Below are 14924 nucleotides of genomic sequence, written 5' to 3' on the forward strand. Positions count from 1 at the left end.
TCTGTAAGCTTTCTGATGGGAGGGGCTGATGGTGGGAAAAACTGGGTCTTGTTCTAGTGGGCAGGGCTCAGATCAGATCAGATCAGATCAGTCGTTCAGTCATGTCCAACTCTTTGCAACCCCGTGAATCGCAGCACACCAGGCCTCCCTGTCCATCACCATCTCCTGGAGTTCACTCAGACTCACGTCCATCGAGTCAGTGATGCCATCCAGCCATCTCATCCTCTGTCGTCCTCTTTTCCTCCTGCCCCCAATCCCTCCCAACATCAGGGTCTTTTCCAATGAGTCAACTCTTCGCATGAGGTGACCAAAGTACTGGAGTTTCAGCTTTAGCATCATTCCTTCCAAAGAAATCCCAGGGCTGATCTCCTTCAGAATGGACTGGTTGGATCTCCTTGCAGTCCAAGGGACTCTCAAGAGTCTTCCCCAACACTACAGTTCAAAAGCATCAATTCTTTGGTGCTCAGTTTTCTTCACAGTCCAACTCTCACATCCATACATGACCACAGGAAAAACCATAGCCTTGACTAGACGGACCTTTGTTGGCAAAGTAATGTCTCTGCTTTTGAATATGCTATCTAGGTTGGTCATAACTTTTCTTCCAAGGAGTAAGCTTCTTTTAATTTCATGGTCAGAGCTCTAATCCAATTATCTGCTGATGGGTGAGGTTGTGCTCCCTCCCTGTTAGTTGTTTGGCCTGAGGTAACTCAACCCTGGAGTCTGCCAGATCTATAGAAAGGTTAATGGTGACCTGCAAGAAGACTTACACCAAGGGGACCCTTCCAGGACTGCTGATGCCAGTTCCTCCATCGCATGGGGAGCCACTGCTGACCCATGCCTCCACAGAGACCCTTCAAAACTAGCAAGTAGGTCTGGTTCAGTGTCCTGTGGGTCACTGCTCCTTTCTCCTGGTCTTTGTCCACTCATGATTTTGTTCATGCCCTCCTAAGAGTGGAGTTTCTGTGTCCCCAAGTCCTGTAGAAGTCCTGAAATCAAATCCCACTGGCCTGCAAAGTCAGATTCCCTGGAGAGTTCTCAGTCCCTTTGCTGGTTCCCCAGGCTGGGAAGCTCAGAACCTTCACAATAGTGGGAGAACTTTCTTGATATTATTGTTCTCTAGCTTGTGCATCACCCACCTGGTGTATGGGATATGATTTATTATGATTGCACCCCTTATACCATCTCATTGCAGCTTTTTTGTCTTTGGACACGGGATATATTTTTTTGGTGGGTTCCAGTGTCCTCCTGTTTATGGTTATTCAATAGCTGGGTGTGATTTTGGTTGTTCTCACAGGAGGACCGCGTCTTTCTTCTCCACCATCTTGAACCAGAAGCCCATCAGTTCTCTAGTCTAATTCCTTTCCTGTTATTTTTGGAAATGGAAATATATATATATATTCACATCTATATGAATTTGCTTGACAAATATGAAAATTTGCTGACAGAGCAATTGTGGAAAATTATTTGGCAGGAAATCACATGTGGAGAGGCCCACTGGGTCACTTGGTGCTTGAACACCATGTGGGAAGTTGTCAGAAGAAAGCCAAGACAATCTTAGAATAGGCTGTCATAGAGGAGGCTCATTACTAGGTGGCAGGGATACTTTCTTTTTGTTGAAAGGGACTTCTGGTTATGAAAATCTCTAACCTCCCTGACTCTCTGCTAAAAGGATTGACTAGTTAATCTTGCATATATTTTTGTAATGTGGCAATTTGCGCACTGGTTGGAGCCATGCTGGGCAAACCCTTTTGGTCTAAGTTGGTGATCTTCAAGAGGAAAGAGGAAAATTTTGCCATTTCAGACATTTAGCAATGTCTCAAGACATTTCTGGTCATAACTTGGTGGAGGGATTGCTACTGGCATCTAATGGGAACAGGGCAGGGATGCTTCTAAACCTTATACAATTGATGAGAGAGCCTTGCCGTTGCCACCCACTCCCCTTGCCCATGACAAAAGATTATGTGGCTCATGATATTAGCAGTGGCCATCTTGAGAAACTCTAATCTAGGTGAAGAGCCTGGGTCTGATAGAAGTTGTTTTGATTTGGTCTCTGCTTCCCCCGCCCCGCCCCCGTATTTGCTGTCTTTCTTTCTCTTTGTGTATGTGCATGTGGACACTCATGTACTATACATGTGTGTATGTTGGGGGTTATCCATGGAAGTAAATATAGGAAAGACTCTCAGAGCACCTGAATAGTATCACTATACTGTGAAGAAATGAGTGTGCATCATGTTGAACTTAAAGGGACATTCACTCGAGGTACTGGGTTCTTCTGGGTTTGTAGATACAGTGCATATCTGAGGACCAGAATTACCTGCCAACGCTTGCCTGGATATGTCTCTTTGTCTCTGTCTCACTCTGACTCGTGATTCCCGGACTTCATATGCCTCAATTCCTACTGGTAGAGCAGGCATCAGGGGCTGCTGTCAGTTTTAGGATACAAATCTGGCTGGAAGTGCCTAGAAGCTGTCTTAAGAGGTGCTCCTGGGATTTTAGGACACATTGGATTCTTTCTCTTAGATTGAACTGAGAGGAAAAGTTGGGGGAGGCACTTGTGATGATTGCCTAGGCTTTCCCCCAACAGTCTTACACATAAAAAGATACTGTGATGAACCCAGGCACTGCAGTTGTGCACATGCAGGATCCAAGGAGAGAGCAGTGTACATTGGAGGAAGGAGTGCAGCCATTTGGTGTACAGAAGGGATGCCAGAGCATCTGGGTATGTGTTTGTCATTTTGTATGTGGGCTTCAATTCAGAGCCCTTTCATTTGTGTGATAGATAAATTCCTATCTGCTCCTTATTTCCATTGACTAATGGTGATTAACCTTTTCGATTTTGACATTATAGGTAATGAATGAAGCTCATTCTTTTAGGCTTTATCACAGTGCTGGTGTTTGAGTAGAAACAAAGACTGGAGTAAGAATTCCTTTGGTGTAGCCCTGAAGGGATTGCAAATTCTTGTAAAACCTCTACCTACAGTGTGCAAAAGGCTAAGGTTTGTAACACAGGGGTGGGGCTCTGGGAATGACGAAATGTTGTACCAAGAGCAAGTGTTGGTAAAGTCCTGGAAACCTGGCCCTTTTCAGTTTCCCTCCTTTCCTCTTCTCTTAGGCCATCCTCATTATGTCAGATGAGATTCATGGATGTCACAATGCTGAATTCTGAGTTCTGCTGATGGAAGTGGGAGTTTAGTCTGTGGACTTCCTTGGGAAGTAATGTTTGATTTCCATTCCTCCTCCTTTGCTGCCCCTCTGAGTTTGTGTGGGGTTTCTGCATTGGGAGGGCACTTAAGTTCCTGAAGGTCAGGAGTTGTAGTTGAGCCTTCAGCTATTAACATATATGATACAGTTCAACAGTGATGCATAATGTTGAAGATATTTTCTTGGTTTGATAAAAGAGAATCCATTTGAATATCAATATATGGTTGTTTCTCTATTTCTATGACAAAGGAGAAAAGTGATGGCACAAATAATCCCAAGTATCAAATGATTTACATGTTTTTTCTGTTGAGTTTTATAGTATATTATTGTGATTTTTTAAAAAATGAGCTTCACCTACATGTCATTAGATTATGGGAAGTCAAAGTGGGATTAAAAAGAAGATAAAATATCCAATATGTGCAAGGGAAGCAACTATGGATGACCAATAGTTCAATTATGTAGTCTCTAGATATTATGACCAATGTTGAGCAATGGCGCATTATCAGACCACTATTCTAAATGCCACTACATTCTTGAAATGGGAGTGTTCTTTACTGTATATTCTTTATATGGCTTTCCTGAAATTTACTTCCCTGATTTTTTCACATACTAAATACTACAGCCCTGATCTTTGAGTGATAATCATCTAAAATTCTAACTTTTCCCCCTGAATTTTCTCTTCCCTTTCTTCTCACTAGCCTTTTCCCTTCTATTTCTATGCCAACATCTAAATAAAATAATCCTGATGAATTTTTCATAGGTTATAATATGTCTAGCTGCAGAGCTCTTTGAGTCTATCCTACTTGGAATTTGTGAGCTTTTTGGATGTGTTGATTAATGTTTCTCATCAAATTTGGAAAGATTTTGGCCAGTATTTCTTCAAATATTCTCTCTGCCCCCTTTGTACTGTCTTTTCTTCTTGGGCTCCCATCATGTGTATGTTGGTGTCTCTCAGATCTGTAAGGCTCTGTTCATTTTTCTTCATTTTTTGATCTTTCTTTTCCTTAGACATGTTAATCCAAAATTAACCTATTCTCAAGTTCATTGCGGAGAAGGCAATGGCACCCCACTCTAGTACTCTTGCCTGGAAAATCCCATGGACAGAGAAGCCTGGTAGGCTGTAGTCCATGGGGTCGCTAAGAGTTGGACATGACTGAGCAACTTCACTTTCACTTTTCACTTTCATGCATTGGAGAAGGAAATGGTAACCTACTCTAGTGTTCTTGCCTGGAGAATTCCAGGGATGGGAGAGCCTGGTGGGCTGCCATCTATGGGGTCGCACAGAGTTGGACACGACTGAAGCAACTTAGCAGCAGCAGCAGTAAGTTAATTGATTCTTTCTTCTTCTTGCTCAAATGTGCAATCTTGCTCTTCTAGTGAACTTTACACTTCATTTTTAGTTCTCAGTTTCAGAATTTCTGTTTGGTTCATTTCATAATTTTTATGTCATATTGACATTCTCTATTTGGTGAGATATTGTTCTCATACTTTCCTTTAGTTTAGATATTATTTACTTTAGCTCATGAAAAATACTTTTAATAACCAAGTTAAAGTCTATTAAATTCAACATTTGAGCTGCCTCAGGAACAGTTTCTATAGATTGCTTTACTTTTTATCCTGTGTATGGGTCATACTTTCTTGGCTTTTGGTAATGATTTTTTTGTTGTTGTTATTGTTGTTGTTGAAACTGGATGTTTTAAGTAATACAGTGGCGTATTTGGAAATCAGATCCTCTATTACCTTCTCAGGGTCTGTTGTAGTTGTTTATTTTCTGAATTAATCTGTAGAGTCTGTACTCTTTTTTGTACTTGGCCACTTAAGTCTCTGATTGGCTAGCTTAATGCTGAGCTAATGATTGGACTGAGATTTCCTTTTTAAAATATTTTTATTGGAATAAAATTGCTTTACAATGTTGTGTTAATTTCTGCTGTACAACAGTGATTGAGAACCAGCCATATGTATACACATATCCTGTCTATCTTGAGACTCCCTCCCATCCCTGCCATTCCACCCCTCTAGGTCATCACAGAGCCCTGAGCTGAGCTCCCTGTGCTTTCCTGCAGCTTCCCACTAGCTATCTATTTTACACATTGTAGTATACATATGTCAATGCTGCTTTTTCAGTTTGTCCCACCCTCTTTTTACCCCAATGTGTCCACAAGTTCACTCGCTATATCTGTGTCTCTATTCAGTTCACTTCAGTTCACTTCAGTTCAGTCACTTAGTTGTGTCCGACTCTTTGCAGCTCCATGAATCGCAGCATGCCAGGCCTCCCTGTCCATCACCAACTCCCGGAATTCACTCAGACTCATGTCCATCGAGTCAGTGATGCCATCCAGCCATCTCATCCTCTGTTGTCCCCTTTTCCTCCTGCCCCCAATCCCTCCCAGCATCAGAGTCTTTTCCAATGAGTCAACTCTTCGCATGAGGTGGCCAAAGTACTGGAGTTTCAGCTTTAGCATCATTCCTTCCAAAGAAATCCCAGGGTTGATCTCCTTCACAATGGACTGGTTGGATCTCCTTGCAGTCCAAGGGACTCTCAAGAGTCTTCTCCAACACCACAGTTGAAAACCATCAATTCTTCAGTGCTCAGCCTTCTTCACAGTCCAACTGTCACATCCATACATGACTACTGGAAAAACCATAGCTTTGACTAGATGGACCTTAGTTAGCAAAGTAATATCTCTGCTTTTGAATATGCTATCTAGGTTGGTCATAACTTTCCTTCCAAGGAGGAAGCGTCTTTTAATTTCATGGCTGCAGTCACCATCTGCAGTGATTTTGGAGTCCCCCCAAAAAATAAAGTCTGACACTGTTTCCACTGTTTCCCCATCTATTTCCCATGAAGTGATAGGACCGGATGCCATGATCTTCGTTTTCTGAATGTTGACCTTTAAGCCAACTTTTTCACTCTCGTCTTTCACTTTCATCAAGAGGCTTTTTAGCTCCTCCTCACTTTCTGCCATAAGGGTGGTGTCATCTGCATATCTGAGGTTATTGATATTTCTCCCAGCAATCTTGATTCCAGCTTGTGTTTCTTCCAGTCCAGCGCTTCTCATGATGTACTCTGCATATAAGTTAAATAAGCAGGGTGACAATATATAGCCTTGACATACTCCTTTTCCTATTTGGAACCAGTCTGTTGTTCCAAGTCCAGTTCTAACTGTTGCTTCCTGACCTGCATACAGATTTCTCAAGAGGCAGGTCAGGTGGTCTGGTATTCCCATCTCTCTCAGAATTTTCCACAGTTCATTGTGATCCACACAGTCAAAGGCTTTGGCATAGTCAATAAAGCAGAAATAGATGTTTTTCTGGAACTCTTTTGCTTTTTCCATGATCCAGCGGATGTTGGCAATTTGATCTCTGGTTCCTCTGCCTTTTCTAAAACCAGCTTGAACATCAGGAAGTTCACGGTTCATGTCTCTATTATTCCCCTGCAAATAGGTTCATCAGTACCACTTTTCTAGATTCCATATATATGCATTAATATATGGCATTTGTTTTTCTCTTTCTGACATACTTCGCTCTGTATGACAGGCTCTAGGTTCATCCACATCACTATAACTGACTCAATTTCATCCCTTTTTTATTACTGGGTAATATTCCATTGTATATATGTACCACCACTTCTTTATCCATTCATCTGTTGATGGATGTCTAGGTTGCTACTTGGAACCAGTAAATCTCCCAGTCTTTGCTAAAGGGCTCTTTGTGTTTGTTGGGGGCATGTCTTCAACACTTAAGCAGGTAGTTGACGTCTTTACTTTAGCTTTCATTCCCTGCTTGTATAGAGGCTCAAGGTCAGCCAGATGTGAGAGCTGAGACCCTTCTCAGGTATTTCCTGAGCATGCACATAGCCCTGTGCATGATCACAGCTCTATACATGAACATGGCCGTTGAGATTCCCAGAAATATGTCAGAGTTGTTCAAACCCCCATAGATATTTCCCCAGAGTTTCCTTTTAAGCTTTTTCATTAGCCTATTGTTTGCCCCATCTGTTATCCACTGCCTTAGACAACTATGATGTTAAACAACTGCCACAGATTGTTTTCAACAAATGCCCCTGGGGAAAAGGACATTTGTACTGGGAGAGATCTCAGCAAGCTTAAATAAAAATAAGGCTTGTGAGTGGGATATTCCAGGGAACCAATAAGTCAAATAATGGTAATTATCTGAAAATGGGGTTTTGAAAAAGCTCCAATCCCATTCTACACTCTCCTGTGACTGCTGGTTTTCACTGTAATTGTGGGCTCTTAGTTTTTAAGACTAGTTTGGAGTTGGGGGTGGGGAGGGGAATAGGGAAAATTTAAAAACTACCAAATCTCAGTCTTACTGAGATACAGCCATTTTTCTTGAATAAATGTTTGCTGGATTTTCATTTCTACCTCTTTTTTAGAAAAATTGGAGTATAGTTGATTTACAATGTTATGTTAGTTTCAGGTATACAGCACAGTGATATATACATATATAACTATTTTTCAGATTCTTTTCCCTTATAGGTTATTACAAAATGTTAAGTCTGGTTCCCTGTCCTTGTTCCTTATCTATTTTATATATAGTACTATATATATGTTAATCCCAACCTCCTAATTTATCCCTTCCCCTTTTCCCCTTTGATAGCCAGAAGATTGCTTTCTATGCCTGTGTGTCTATTTCTATTTTGTAAATAAGTTCATTTGTATCTTTTTCTTAGGTTCCACATATAAGCGATATCATATTTGTCTCCCTTTGCTGTCCACCTGAAACTATCACAACACTGTTAATCAGCTATACTCCAACACAAAATGAAAAATGTAATAAAAAAAAGATATTTGTCTTTCTAATGTGTGGCTTTCTTCACTTAGTATGATAATCTCTAGATCATCCATGTTACTGCAGATGATCTTATTTCATTCTTTTTTATGGCTGAGTAATATTCCATTATATATATGTGTGTGTTTGTGTGTGTATGTATATGTATGTATATGTATATATATATATATACACACCACATTTTTGCCTGTTCGTCTATTGATGAATGTTTAGTTTGCTTCCATGTTTTGGCTATTGTAAACAGTGCTGCAGTGAACATTGGGGTGCATGTTTATTTTCAAATTATAGTTTTCTCTGGATATATACCCAGGAGTGGGATTTAAGGATCGCATGGTAACTCTATTTTTAGTTTTTTAAATAACACTTCCTGGATTGCTGCAAGCCTTTGGTTAATTTTCCAAGTTCCAAAAATCTTGATTAATAACAGTGTTTGCCAGTGATCTCATTGGCTGGATGAAGGAAGGGATTTTTCTGAGATTTTATCATTCCTGCTGATGTCACTCTGAATTCCTCAATATATGACTTTTCTGTTGTTGATGGAGAAGTGAATAGTCCTTTTAAATAATTTCAAGTTTATAGAAATTTTGCAAAAAATAATACAAAGAATACCTGTATACCCTTTATCTAGATTCAGTTATTGTTAATATTTTGCCTCACTTTTTTAATCACTGTTTCTCATGTATGTGCATAATCTTTTTCCATTTTAAAATAGCTTGCATACATCATGTCTCCTTAACCTAGCTACCTTAGTGTATGTTTCTAAAGAATAAAAAAATTCTCTTAAATAATCACAGTCCAGTAAACTTAACATTGAGATAATACTTCATCTTCTGTATTTCTTTTTTGTCAATTGACCCAATAATATCCATTACTTTTTTTTGCTAATTCAGGATCCATTCTAGGTTCATTTACTACATTCAGTTGTGATATCTCTTTTGTCTCTTAAATGGATCCCCCTATTTGCTTGCAAGTTCATAAGAAAGAAGAGTCATAGTAATTTTTCTAGGAATAATGTTTCAAAAGATTGACTTAAATGGTAGCCTAGAAAACTCTCTATTTCTTCATTCTGAAACTTCCCACCCCAGATCCAAAAAAGTCATCAGGTTAGCAAAAAGAGAGATATGTAGCCCTCAGGATTCAGGTATATTTGGAGAATCTTCCTAGTCAATGGCATTCTTCTGTTTCTCTCTTTTAGTTTAATATCTCAAACCTATCTCCTTCCTCTTCTGACTGCTATCCCTTTGGTACTAAACACATGACAGATACCATTTGCTCAGGTTTAATTTGTCACAGCATACCTGAGTGAGGAGCTTCACAAAATAGCTGGGGACCACAGTGAGCTTTCCTTCTAAGAGATATTAATTAAATTTTGTATAAAGGAGCCCAGGTGCACTAGCAAAGATCTTTTCTTTCCAAGCCAAAATGTAGCAGACATTTCCCAAAGAGACCTCATCTATCTACTTCTTTGTGAAAATCAATTAGTGTTATGAATGTCTGATAACTTTCCTAAAACAAAAATCTGTCTTGATGGCAAAGTCTATGAGAGAGATCTTTCTACTTTCATTCCTTTGGCCCTCAGTTATCTTCTTGAATATTCCACTCCCCAAATATTAATTTGAAGTGGTTATTTTCTAGCACATCAGACCATTTGCCAGTGTTGTAACCTAGCCCTCCCAATGTTTTTTGCACCCTTCATTGTCTTACCTGCCTCCCCCTAGTATGCACACACATTTATGGCCTGAAGCTTATGACTGCCTTGGGTATGGAGTCTTCCATAATCTACTTACCTATGGTACCATAACTTACCTGTCCCTTTGTAAATTATCTTAACCAGTAAAAATCTGGTTATAATTGGTCCATCTTTTATTTGTGTAAAAATGCCTTTTTTTAATTTTTATTTTTTTATTATTAATTTTTTTTATTTTTTAAATTTTAAAATCTTTAATTCTTACATGCGTTCCCAAACATGAACCCCCCTCCCACCTCCCTCCCCACAACATCCCTCTGGGTCATCCCCATGCACCAGCCCCAAGCATGCTGCACCCTTCGTCAGACATAGACTGGCGATTCAATTCTTACATGATAGTGTACATGTTAGAATGCCATTCTCCCAAATCATCCCACCCTCTCCCTCTCCCTCTGAGTCCAAAAGTCCGTTATACACATCTATGTCCTTTTTCCTGTCTTGCATACAGGGTCGTCATTGCCATCTTCCTAAATTCCATGTATATGTGTTAGTATACTATATTGGTGTTTTTCTTTCTGGCTTACTTCACTCTGTATAATTGGCTCCAGTTTCATCCATCTCATCAGAACTGATTCAAATGAATTCTTTTTAACGGCTGAGTAATACTCCATTGTGTATATGTACCACAGCTTTCTTATCCATTCATCTGCTGATGGACATCTAGGTTGTTTTTAAAAATGCCTTTTAAAACTAATTTTAATCCTTATCTAATTTTAGTTTATTCAATATAAATTTGCTATCTAACAGAATTCTGTAGCTTTTTTTTTCTGTAGCTTTAACTTAGTGTTTTTCAGCACTATATCCATTGTACTTTAGAGATCTAACAGATTAGGTGTTTCAGTTTGAAACCTTTCAGTTTTATAACACTTCTAAATGGTTAAATGTCACATATCCTGCTTTTGGATGACTTGTTCTTCATTTGTTATGTTCTTGCCTTTTTCTGCCTCTTCCCCTCCCCCACCCCAGGTCCATACTATTCTATCCACCTGTGAACTACTCATCTTTCACCTCTGACAAATGAAATCTTTACCATTCTTATCCTCGTTAACCAAATTATACATGCTGAGAAGATAGAGACCTTGTTTTGTTTCTTTTGAAATCTTACATGGCACTAAGCAATGGTGCCTTGATACTTACTGTAGGTGCTAAATGATACATGCCTAGATATTACCTGAATTGTATTGAAAAACTGAACTATACTTCCATGAAGCTTTCCTTGGTAATGTGAACAATGATGTCCTTGTTTGTCTAAATGTCTATTTCCCTTTTACCTCTCAAGGTACTATATCACAAGCTGTTTTGAACTATATGTATACATGTATATACTTGAATTATTTTCCTGAAACCCTAAATCCATAAGGTTAAAAGTCATCTGGAATGAGTCTTCATTAAAGTTATAAAACTTTTATAGCAAATATATATATAAATGAAATGGACAGTACCTTTTTAATTAGTTCACATGCCTATGGATCAGTATTAATTATTGCCAGAGTATGACAGGCTTAGCATCAGTTTTCTTTCTTTCTTTCTTTCTTTTTTACACAGAAAAAGAAACTTTTATTATCTTGAATGCTGGTGCATAACCAAAAAACAAACTTAATTAGAGGAGGAGACAGAGAGAAACTTCAGATACTGAGGTGGATTTCTGGGCAGATTAAAAAGTTTTAAGTGTTGTTCATAGTGTCTTTTTTTAGATGTAGGGCTTTTCTTTTACTGGACAATTTTCACTTAACAGTTTTTACATTATGAAGTTCAACCAGAGTCTTTTGCCTATAAAGTTAAAATGAAAAAAAGAGCAAGTGAAACAGAAAATTCTCTAGTATATACTGATGTTTGAAATAGTTTGTGTTCTTTATACTTTCATGTACACTTTACTGTCTAAATTTGAAACTTTATTAACGGTGTCTTAAGTTTTGACTTTTAAAAATGTTCAAGGCAATGATTTTTCTTGAATTAAAGATTACAGTAACTTTAAAAATGATCAAGATACATGTACAAACAAAATCTCAGTTGTACTTGGAAACACATTTCAAGATATAGCACACATAACACACACTTCTTTTGGGACTTTATTATTCTTTGGGATACTGAAGAATACTCGGTAGATTTATTTTACACTAAAAATTTACCCTTTGATAACCACAGCTTGGATAGATCACAAAGTTGAATCTTTAAAGTTTTCCCAATATTCTTTCAGTCCAAATAACTCAAAGACATCATGTCCTAAGGTGGACAAATCAGTTACTTTTTCCCATATAATTAGTATATGATATATTAATATATTAATTATGATATAATTTATATCAGTGGGCTTCTTGTACTGGAAGTCTGTCTTGGTCATAACATTCTTGCAAAGCTATTCCTTACAGTGAAACATGAAAGATATTTCCCCCAATGCAAAGAAATTAATCTGAATAAACAACAATGTCAAAGCCATAAGTGTCTAAGGACATTCTTCAAAACAGGATTCAACAGTACTAAGATACTTTTCTTTAACAATTTTCTTCCTTTTTCTTAACTGTGCAGTCACTACCTTATTCTACTCTGCAAAAAAAAAAAAAAAGATCAAGTTTTTCATTGTCACGGAACTACTTGGAATGAACCCAAAAGACAGTGGAATGCTGGGTCTCTCCTCAAGCAGCATCCTCCTTTCTTAACAGCATTTAACTATTCTCTGTCAATAATCTCACTACAACCGAGTTCTTTGGTCAGGCGATTGACAACCATAAGTGAAATAAGCTCTTTGATAAAACCCAATTGATCAAACGGGGTCTTCTCATTATGCATCTGAAACCTGCCATCCAGAGCTGCTTCTTTGGCTCTGGAGGTTCTCAGAAACATCTTGTTGGCTTCTTCAAGGGCCGCTGATACTGTAGCCTGCACCACTGAGCGGCTTCTCTTCCTGATAGTCATTGCTCTGGAAATCAGTGCCTGTGATCTCGCCTGGCTGCTCCCCAGGGCTGGGCCAGCTAGCTAGGCCTCGGGGCCGCATTGGCTGGGCCGCCTCCTCCTGCATTGGGCCTTCCTCCAATGGGGCCCCGGCATGGGAGGGGTTTGGGGATAGCTTCCAGCTCCCTCTGCTTACCTCCGTATGTGGAAGGTCGCTCTCGCCAGGCACCACATCCATCTGCAGGTTGTTGCTCTCCTTATAGAGCTCAAACAGCTCATTCATTTCAGACATAGTGCAAGCAGCTCAACCTCCCTGTAAGGCGTTTCTTTTCCACCTCTTTATGTTTTTTTAGGTATAAATGATCATAATCTTGCTTTTGTAATGGAATGGGAATGGAAATTTTATTTATCATTCTTACCCAAGTCTTTGATCTCCTTTCAAGTTATTTGCCACAAATTACAATGGTCTATTATCAAAAATTATTTTAATGATTTATAAGCTGAACATTCTCCTTTAATTTTGCTCAAAGAATTAGATGCTATCTGCCTTGTAAAACTATGTTTTGCCCAGTTAATAGAATAATTGACTTTTTTAGCATCTACACCAATATTTGGGATTATTCCTTTATTTAGTGCCTTGGAGATTTTTATACCATGGGACTTTGTGCACAGGTAAGAAGTATGTATTTCTTTAGTAAAGATGGGGAAGGGCCCATAGTTAGAGACCTTTTTTTTTGGATTCTCAGGCAGTTCAGATTTATGAAAGAATACAGATGAATGTTTAAGATCTTCCAGTGGATTCCCTTGAAACTATCATTGCTTCCTTATTCACTGAAAAATCTTCATAATACAGGCTACAGTTTTAAGACCACTGCTCTATAGCATTTAGCACATTCCTGTGTTTTCTGAATATTCAAAAAAATAAAAAAGTAAATGAGTGCCAACACTAATTAGAACTGTGGAATGGAAGTATTAGTACTAGTGAGTCATAATCATCAAGGTGGGTCGAAGGTACCCCACCTTAACCCCAAGTGGATGAAAGTATCTGCTGCTGCTGCTGCTGCTGCTGCTGCTGCTGCTAAGTCGCTTCAGTCGTGTCCGACTCTGTGCGACCCCGTGGACGGCAGCCTACTAGGCGCCTCCGTCCATGGGATTTTCCGGGCAAGAGTACAGGAGTGGGTTGCCATTGCCTTCTCCGGGATGAAAGTATCATTTGTTTTTAAAGATATCTCTGGATCAAAGATGACTTGCCTTCTTCCTGCTTTCCATACTTATGCCTAGCATCTTTTATTCTCAGGATAATATCTCATTGAAAGTCTATAGTTTTATAGGCTTATCTTTATTGTTTTGAAATGGTGACACTCCTAGTTGTACTATCTTTATAGGCAGATATAACTGAAAAAGATACAATTTGTGCCTATTTGTATATTCAACTAGTATCTCTATTGTCTTGGTAAGCATATTAACAACCACTACTATTTTTTACATATTCAGTTTTTCTAACAAAATCTTCCTTATTAGTTTTTTTAGCTATTTTGAAAAATTTATGAGATGTTAGTAAGTGTCTTTATTTTTTAATTATTGATCATTATAGTGAGTTAAATGGTAGCCCTCAAGAAGATAATTTATTAATACCCTTAATCCCCAGAATCTGTTAAAGTTACCTTATTTGAAAAAAGAGAGTCTTTGTAGATGCAATTAAGGATCTCAAAATGAGGCAATCACCCTGGATTATCTGGGTGGGCCCTAAATGCCATCATATGTGTCCTTACAAGAAAGAAGCAAGGGAAGATAGCATAAGCACACAGAAGAAAAGAGACACGTGGAGAAGTTAATGTGAAGATGGAGCAGAGAAAGATGCAATCATAAGCCAAGGAATGGCATCAGCCACCAGAATCTGCAAGGAATGGACTCTCCCCTGGAGCCTCCAAAGGAGAGTGTGCCCTGGTGACAACTTGATTTTACACTTCTTGAACTGTGAAGGGATGAATTGCTGTTGTTTTATGTCACTCCTTTTGTGGTAATTTGTTATAGCAGCTACATTAAACTAGTACAATTATTAATGTGGTTCAAGTCCATGGTACTTTGAGGAAATGGGACCAATATTAAACCTCTGACTTCTTTGTCTGCTGACTTGGATTTGGTTTGTTTATCATGGGGGAGTAGGTCATTTGTATTAATTACATTCCCAACCAGTAGTTTCCCTAAAGGTAATTATCAATTTTTAAATAAATAATGACACTTTTTTTTAACCACAGGAGAAAAATAAGACATA

The 14924-nt window shown here is 38.7% G+C and overlaps 1 protein-coding gene and 1 pseudogene across 1 annotated transcript in view; one reads left to right on the plus strand and one right to left on the minus strand.

Moving 5' to 3' along the window:
- The window catches only part of KIAA2022 (KIAA2022 ortholog), a 209239-nt gene that overhangs the window by 39137 nt on the left and 155178 nt on the right, over nucleotides 1-14924 (plus strand). The gene's annotated exons all lie outside the window — the stretch shown is intronic.
- On the minus strand, nucleotides 12428-12962 carry LOC102189935 (annotated as a pseudogene).

The sequence above is a fragment of the Capra hircus genome, assembly GCF_001704415.2.
Source record: "Capra hircus breed San Clemente chromosome X unlocalized genomic scaffold, ASM170441v1, whole genome shotgun sequence".
NCBI classification, from domain to species: Eukaryota; Metazoa; Chordata; class Mammalia; order Artiodactyla; family Bovidae; genus Capra; species Capra hircus.